Genomic DNA, 9,860 nt, shown 5'->3' with positions numbered 1-9,860 from the left:
CCGAAGGCAAGCACACCCCAATGACAGCAACCAACCACAACACAGCACATCAAACAAAGAGGGCTAGGTAGCAACACATGACACCTGTTGAAGGCTGGCCTGGAGGGTATGTCCTAGCTACATGGGAAAATGACATCTCAGGGAAAAAGGTCTCATTCAGCAAGAGAGATCCCCTTTAAAAACAGAGACTGTTTTTGTTTTCAGAGACTACAATGGCATTTTCCAATTCCTTAAGTGGGCTGTAAATTCACAGTAAATTATAATAATGTGATGATTATGAGAGTGCAGTGTTAGTTAAATGCAGAACTGTGTCATTTCAGTGGACCATGCAGTTTTTCCCTTACTGTACTTTGACTCACTTCATTTATTATAAAGAGAACTTGATCATTAAATGTACGCAAGAAGCCACAATTACAGGTATTGGAGCTGCATGTCACATCATCTAATGAAAGCATCAGATGGATGCTAAAAAGGTGTGTTATCTGAAGCATACTTTCAACAAAAGTGACAATAAGCACTACACACACAGGGCTTACTCACACAACACATGCTGTGAACCTGCATGTTTTGTAAATTGTTGGTTAAATTATAGCATGACTGGCCAGATGGAACCTATTATTATGAAATGTTGTAGTTGTGGAGACAAAAGGAAAGGGCCAGTATAGTAATTTACATCAGAGAGAAAGAAGCTAAATGTAATTGCCATTTATTAAATTATCTGCAGCACACACCAAATTGTTTTAAAATGTGGACTAAATTAAAGTAGCAGTATTAATTGTGCATGGACTATATTACAGTAAGTTCAAAGCTAATGAAATTGAAGGTTTATTTGAAGGTTTAATTGGTTTATTTGCCAATTACATTAGATCAACAATCATCTGGTAGTCAAATTTTTTATTTTATTGCTTTATATGTTTATCCATTTTATGTTTATTTTATGATTCTTTTTGATGAAAGCTTAATAATTTGTGGTTAAAACCCTCAAACATCTATTTAATTATTTTGACTTTGTTGTGGACGTATTTTAAGATGACAGAGAATTGTAAGGACAGTTTAAAGTCCTGAAAATTAAAGCTAGGATGTGTAATCCAGAGAGGCTAGCAGTTAGCAAGCTAGCCTTGAAAGCATAGAGCCCGCCCTGACTCCAGAGGTGTCTCCAAAGCCACGCCTCCTCTGTCACACATGAACAAACACACAGAGCAGAGCCTAAGCGCCAGGAGAACAAACGTGTTGGTGAAATCAGTCGCTTCTCAATTTATTTCAATTTATTTTCTTGCTTTCTTTTACTGGTGGTTCAGGAGGAACATAAGATAGCTGAATTTCACCTTCCATTCTCATGCTCGCTCTGCAAAGCGACAAGGAACCTGTTCTGATGACGTGTGACCATCTGCGCAGTTGTGCGGTGTTGTGCAAAAATAGATAAGAAGGACATCCTACATTCGGCCCGAATGCAAGGATTGGTCCATATTTTTTTTGTCCTGTCCCTTCCACACAATATACATATACATATTTTTACATTTAGCCACTTTTTACATTCAACCACTTACAGTAATATACCGTATCACATGTACACATTTTGTTAAGAGGCTTTTATATTATAAATTCAAACTACACACACTTTGATATCATTAAGAGCTTTTGTGTTCTTCTAACAAAGAAGAGCAAACAACCCCATACCATTTTTCAACTTTCATTCAAATGAGGATGAAACCAAATCTCTTGACTCCAAATTAGCTCATTCTATGTAATTTCCCACTTTACACATCATCTAATTCAAATCAGTCTGTGTGTGGTTGAAATAATGACATTTGCCTAGCTCAAGTCAATCACATCTGAACATAACTGAGAAACAAACGCATTTGGAAATTGTTGGTGTGTTGGGTAAACACTTGAGTTTCATGATTTGGCTGTTTCTCTATATTCTACATATGACTGCAGAGGACCAGCCAAGGACCAGCTAATCATACTGCACATTCTCTTCCTCTCACTATGGGCATGTCAGAACTGCTCCAGGGCTGGGACTTAATTGCCTCAATCAAAACAGATGTGAGGTTTCATCTTTGGAAGCAACATAAATCACCATAATAAACAGATAAAAAGGAACAACAAACACCACCAGTCAGGTAGGAACAAGAGCAAGAGGGAAACATGAGAAATGGTAGGGCAAAAAATCGTATTCAAGAAAATTTGCTCAATCAAATGAAACATAGTGGCTAGGTGGGTGCTGCTGACTGGTGTTAAAACGGGAAACAAGGCTTTTAGTTACACATTCTGTTTTACATGATAGACTTCAGAACATGATTGAAATTATATGATTTACAAATGTTTTAGTTGAGAGAAAATGTGCCAGATTTGCTTACAGTGAAGCTTTCATTGCTCACATGCTAATGTAATGATGCTGTGATCAATTAAACAACACATTCTCTTTCCCTCTATCAATTGCTCTTTTTCTCTCTGACACACACACACACACACACACACACACACACTTCAATTGACACTTTCATCTCTCCTGGCTTTCTGTCTTTTATTATTTCCCTGTAAATAAACAGGGTACATTCTGGCACCAATGTTAATTTCCCCCTCTTTATTTATTAGTGTTAGTGTTCTATCTGAAGCTGTTTGCTTTGCCACAGGTGTTCTCTGATGCTCCACACTCCTCCGTCCTCCAGCCTCTTATTACCGGAGAAAAGAGACTGTGTCTCCCTTCAGAGAAAAGAACAGGAAAGGAGGGAATGGATTAAAGAGAGGAAACTCACTAAGTGGGAGTGTAGAGGATGGTAAGAGCAACACACAGAGATAGATTCTTAGAGACAAAGAAAACACAGCTGACAGATTTAAAATGGAACCAGAGTACCAAAACAAAAGGGACAGAAAACTCTTTCAAACTTAGAAGATTTTAATTTCCAAAAAACTAGGTAAGGAGAGGCACAGGGGCTCTCCTCACGATGTGAGCATCATATGCTCCATAAAGTCACTCCTCCACAAACAGTGGCTAGTTTGATTAGTCACTGTACTCTCTGACTGTACTGCCCATGTGCCTATTATGTGAAAGGTGTTCATCATAAAGGTCAGGATGTTGCCCAAATGACTAGACACATCCAGGAAAATGTCATCTATCTTATTGTGTGTTACTGGAATGTGGACCAACATGTGAGGTTTTGATAATGTGTTGGTTGAGCTTGAATAGCTTGAACCTGTATTTCATCTTCGCTCGGAGCAACAGACAATTGTGATCCATATAGTACAATTTGTCAGTGACATCAATCTCTCTAATTACTTTCAAGGAAATATTAATGAGAAGGTTCAATACATTAATATATAATACATCTGAATTTCCATCAATTGCACAGAACAGGTTGTCTGAAAGCCATCTAAATAATTATATTAAAGAAATGTATCAATCCAACATCAAAATATATTGAAGTTTGACCTGTGTGACCCAGTCACCACCAAAAGCTCCAATATTGCTGGTAGCCTATTGTTTTCTAAGAGCCATCGTAACAGCATGTTCTTGGAGATGCATTCCCAAGTGGGACTTGGAACAAAAAGGCTAACGTCAGAGAGTTTGAAGTGGTGACCACTGAAAGATCCTATACTGCTGCATGTGCTCCTCAGCACCTCAGCCCGGCTTTGATTGAATGGTGAGAGCAAATCTATTTTCCACAACCATTGTTGAGGCGAGGCACCACAGTTCATTATGGTGCGCACTCCTCTCTTTTCACCACTGCACTTTGAAGAACAGAGACCGCTTGGGAGATAATATGATTTGGCACTAATTTTCTGAGAGTGAGGATTTCATGGGATATCACCCCCCCCCCCCCTTCACAGTCACTCACACACACCTTCATACACACACAACAACAATCAGCAGCCCCTGTGGCTTTGAGTTGCAACATGTTGCTGTGGTAACTGAGTGTGTATGTGCTCTGGTGGTTGGCAACTTTTCAAAACTCATCTCATTCGAAGAAATAAAGACATGCCACATGGAAAGGGGGAGGTTATTCTGCATGTGCATACCCACATGTATGTTGGGATAGCCAATAGTTAGTTAAATAAGATTATGAAATGTAAAATACACTTTATGAGTATGAGTAATAATCTCACATCTTCATGTCCCTTCAGAGTATTTTACCTGCATAAACTGAAGTGTTTGGCCGGATGGGAGGCAGGTCTGGAGTGACGTGGCCATAGCCAAAGGTCACTGCATTTTTTGCTTTGAGGATAGAATGGTCCAGTGCCTGTCCTGGCAGTTGGAGTTATCTTTCCACTGGCTTTTGTGCAGTCAAGAGGTGTGGCTTCCTGTGCTGTCCATAAATGTTTCCTGTCTAAAGACCATGCCCCTTTAGGGCAAGCTAGATGTAGCTGAAGAGATGTGAACTGTACAGAAATCTAAACATTTCCATTGTACAGTAAAAAGGCTTATACTCTATATGTAATTACAAACATGCTACCCTGTTGGATGTTGTTTGAAATAATGACGTTTGAGAGAAGCATTCAAAAGAGCATTTTATTGTTGGGGAAGAGCAAAACTATGTCAACAAGCTTGACTATTCTTTAAACATTAGCTACAAACAGCATGCTATGTCAAGTAGCTGAACAATATGCCACCCATGTTAGGTCAGTTTCAGAAATAGCTGTAGTTTTGTACAGTGTACAGTGAGTTGACAGACCATTGTAAGAACTTCGGAAATATGATTAATACAACTGTATGCAAGCTTGTACTTTTCATTGGTCAAAGTCTTTTTTTAAGTATTAGTTTTCCAGAAGGCACTGGATTTGGGTTCTGGTTAATCCCGTTGGCTAGCTGAGTAAGGGTGGTAGCGAAGACAGGAAGGAAAGGAAGGGCAGTGTTTACCCATGGAAAGAGGTCACTGCTCACAATGGAGTCCGGCTGTGTGTGTGTGTGTGTCTGGAGGGGCATTGTTAATCATGCTCTTTACTTTACCTTTACAAATAACCTACTGCAATTCAGGGGCGCTGACCAAACAATTGCACAGCTACATCAGGAGAGACATTTTCTCCTGCAGTGCAAGTAGTTGCTTATTGTGGAAAATGTCAAAAAGTGCCCATGTTTAGTCTATATTGTTTTGCAATTCAATGTCCACTGACACTGAAAACAACAACAAGCAAAAAATGCAAAGAAATGCACACACACACACACACATCAGGAATCAGAGGAGACTTGGTTTCTTCAGCCACAATGGGAGGAAGATCAAATATCAGATCAGTAAGTTCAGCCAAAGGTTGGTGGAGGGCCCTACCATTCCACCACCTGGAAGTATAGATTCTGTCATCCATAGAGTGAAAAGAGAGACTGGACCACAGTGCAGTGCCAGGCTTTATCAAACATTCTTTCTAGACAAAAATATATGGGAATTATCCAACTGTTGAATTGAATAATGAACTGATGTGGTTAATTATAACATATATTGGCCTGAGAGCTTTCTAAAGTGATGTTGTCAATATGTTGCTTTCGATGTAATAATTTCATGAGGTATAGTTATGCCCATAGAATAGTTAAAGCCTGTTTACAGGTATATTCTCAAACTATATAATAACGTTTACATCGTGTAAGAATGGTTGCTCATTCTCATTCTGTAGCAGCACCCCAACCTCCCTACAGTTACTGTAGAATAAAACTATCGGACTGTACATTTTCTGAAATGTTCAACACAATGATGGTCCATACACTTTAGAGATCCAATCCTGAACAGACGTCATCCCTGACAGTTTCTTTGATAACAAGGTACCTCAAATAAATGACGATGGAGTCTGCAAAGGAAATTTAACAGAATAGAATTAGCCAAAAATAACCCTTTTTATTTTACACAATAGGTTGTGTGTAACCATGGTGTCTTTCTTACTTTTTAGGCCTGCTGTCACCCATTTCTCTATTTCTTTGCCCATCACATGCCAGTGTCGGATCTTTTGTGGATAGGGTTTTGATTTAAATTTTAAAAATATAAGCTTTTGATTTGTTTAAAAAATGAAACAATCATTTTGTAGTCAAGGAAATGTACCCTTTTTTCCAATTTTTAGGGATACCTATTTCACCAATAGGCATTTCCTAAGATATTACTTGGAATGTTGAGATTTAGACACAACTTGGAATACTTCCAACAACTAAGTATTTTTCTCTCTGACAGGCTTTCAGGGTGATATTAATATTCCCGACTTTAAAATGACCACCACCCTTGGTTTCCATTCGGCATGTCGATCACATTAATTCTCTCTGGGGGAATGAGGAATGTTGTAAACAATACCTCATACAAGATATGACATCACTGTCTGTATGTCCCCTCCATGGGACTTCAGTTTGAACCTCTTTTTTCACTGTGGCGAAGCTATCAAGAATGCCCAATGAACCCCTACACATAGTAAACAATCCAAAACGTTTTTGAAGGGTAAAACCTGCAACCAAATCCATTTTAGAAAGCAAATATGTACTATGTACATAATGTTTTCAGCAGTTCATATCAGGAATTTAACAGAAGATTATTATTATTAATTTAGTTTTCATTTTACATTACCACCGATGGGTACTTATTATTCAAACATTTTTTTGAAAATGAAGCTTTTTAGATGTTGCATAGTATGATGTGTATAGATAACATTTGGAAAAACACATTTGGAAAAAAAGGGGGAACTACAGCAGACAAAGCCCGGTGTCCAGGAAGCATAAACACTTCCTGTACTAAACTCTGCAGGACACAGTGGAGGAATTACAACGTTGTACCTCTGATAGTTAGATGACAGCTGCTTGGTGTTAAACAATTTACAAAGAGATTAATTTCTTCTCAAATATTTTGTGTGGCCTCCAAAGACAAAAGCAGAAAAGCTGAAACGTCTCCTGAAAATAACTGAACAAAAATAAAAGCAGTAAAAAAAAATCCACTGTACACTGACACTAGTTGTGTGATACAACTACAAGTCCACATAATGTTTTCAGGTTTCAATGTTTTCTACCCTTTGTATGATTTCCCCCCCTGTGTTTTCGTTGGCTATACAGGTGCCTCTGTCCTTGGGTCTGGGATGTGAGAACAGATGTTTGGAACACCTGTTTAATGTAGGAACAGAAGCATAGACAGACAATAAGGGGTCACCATCACCGTGCCTAGTGTTCAAGTACACCCACAAAGAACTCTGTCCATTTGAAATCTACACACACACCCTTCATAATCAGAGGAAACTTGATGTAGCAGATTGGATTCGAACAGGAAACACACTCAATTGTTCTTGAATCACAGAGCTCACATCCACTGATGTTTTAGAAGTGGTACAGCTTGACAAATGAATTCCCAGCATGCTTTTCCCTGACCCCTTGCAAAGAGAAGAGCTGTCTGTGTGGCCAATCCTATGCCCTCCGAATGTACAGTTTGACACACTACCATGGGGAAATCTGCTTGTAACAGATTTCAGACAGACCATTATCATCTGTCAATCACAATACAGCAAGTATGGTGGACAATCTAACTGATTCAAACCTAGGAAATTGAGACTGTAATGGAATTTCCTAGTTTTTGAAAACACACAGATAAAACATACAGTTATGTATAGATATATGTCCTAATATAACCCTTCCCTTGTAGACAGAGTTGATGGGCGTGCTAAAAAGTATCTGGTCTGCTTACAAAAGCATAAATAATACTTACTCTGGCTGACTTCCGCCAATTACCATGTGTAAATCTGTCCTCCCACTCTCAGCCAAACCAACACCTCAATCCCAACTCTGTGTCATCATCCAATGGCAGGCTAAATTATGATTCATCACACCAGCAATTCGGGAAACAAACACTGAGATAGAAATGTTCATCGAACCACCATTGCTTTGCTGAGTGCAAAAATACACATTCAATGAGCATTTAACTCACATATTGTACATTGCTGAACTTTTACAATGGCAAGATTAGATTGTTATTTATTTATTAATTTCCTGCCAATGGCCATTACTGTCCCAATTGGACCCTGTCATGGGGTTTGGGGGAAGTTGTGTCTCTATTGTGTGTTCTGTGTTGTGTAATGTTGTTGGCATTTGGCGCTGTTCTGTGTTTGTGAATGTGTTTCTGCCCTTGCTGCACACTAATTTCCTTTTGAAGGATAAATAAAGTTGAAAGTTGAAGTTGAAGAAAACATGAAATGAAGACAAAACATCATGAGAACTGGTTTCAGTGCAATCAATATGATGCACTGTATATAGAAATATGGTTGGGTAAGGTTACACTGTTAGTTTGCCGCTGCCCAATCAAGGTAGTAGGCTAATTATCATGGCTACATAATCACTATAATCAACATATCCCTTGAAAAAATACAGGTCGCACAATAAGAAGCATACTGTGTAGTTTTTAGACCTGTTTCTGTTCCTCACTCTCCCTCTGTTAAAGACAGCCTGGTGTTTGATAAAATGTATACTATGGTCTACTGGTGAAATTCTATCTGAAAGTAAAAAATAATAAACATTGGGCCTGTAGTGTAGCCCATGAAGTGAAAAAACTTCGGGCAACAGAAGGCATGTGAGGCCTACAGTATGCCATGGAAATACCAGTCTACTGCACCCAGTATTTAACTTAAAGGTATACAAAAATTCGATGATGATGGTGAGTACAACTGTTTTAGTGTCAAGACAAGCTCATGCTAAAAAATCCACAAACAATGTTGATATCTGTTGTCAGTAGGAAGTTTCCTTCAGTTTTTTTTATACTAACGTTACCCTTCAATTTTATCTTTTGATTTCATTTCAAGCATGAGAATCATCAGTTTTAAACTACTGAACATAGACTGTGCTTTCTTCTCCCCAAATGACTAAATAAATGAATGATAAATGACTGTGGTCCAATTTAAAATGCTTTTACATCCCAAGCAAGTTGGTTTGTTGACAGCTACAACTGCTATATTGCAGCATGAAAGCCTGATGCAATGTGTCTTTATAACGCACGACTGGCAAGCTAAAATGGTATCCAGGAGCTTATTACTTCCATCTAATTAGCAGCCAGAGAAAGCGCATGTTGTTCCTTGAACAAGTAAATTGATCCTAAGCAGTGTTGTGGCGAAAAATAGTTTTTTCTATTTTTACATCCTTCACTTTCAGAATGAGAAAATCCCAGAAAGACAAAATTCTATTTGAATTGTGCACTGAACAATCAAGAGCCTGCTCAAAATGAGAGGCACAATGGGAACATATTAATGAAATCAATGGGGATAGTTGCTTTAAACAGATGCAGCTGGGATGATGTGCTAGACATGTCTAAGTATTTCATATTTTACTTATTGAAAGTTTCATTAAAGAGTCTGAGACTTCCAACACTACTCGAGTTACCAAACTGTATAGTTTTCTCTACTTTATGACCATTTCTATTTGCTAAGATGTTGACACTTTTCTGTGGTTTGGTATATGGATGGAAAATTTGACAATAGTTTTACATTATTTAACTTAGTGAACATCTAACAGTCTGGGAAATTTCTCTGAAATGATAAAATCCCTGAGTTACAGCGAATAAGGCAGTGCATCTATGTACAGTCTATGATGTAGAATAATATAATGCTGCATAGTGCAGTTTAATCAGACTATTCTAAAAGGTAAGATTCGGAGATAGGCAAAACAAATCTTTTTTTAAAATAGTATTTCACATTTTATCTGTTAAATATGTATGTAGTTGCTGTTGTCTCATTATAATGCATATAATCCAATCCTTATAATCCAAAGGTCACACCAATAAACTGAAAGTTATTGAATCATATACAGTTTGGATACACAAAAAGAGAGCTGTTTTATTTATTTATGTAATTTGTAGTTCTCCTTCAGTAACTGACAATGATTACATCATATCCATCAAAGTGTACAACTATGAATCACTGTATAA

This window comes from Hypomesus nipponensis, chromosome 14 (assembly GCF_054491055.1).
Source record: "Hypomesus nipponensis isolate SF chromosome 14, ASM5449105v1, whole genome shotgun sequence".
NCBI classification, from domain to species: Eukaryota; Metazoa; Chordata; class Actinopteri; order Osmeriformes; family Osmeridae; genus Hypomesus; species Hypomesus nipponensis.
This window is presented reverse-complemented; position numbering follows the sequence as displayed.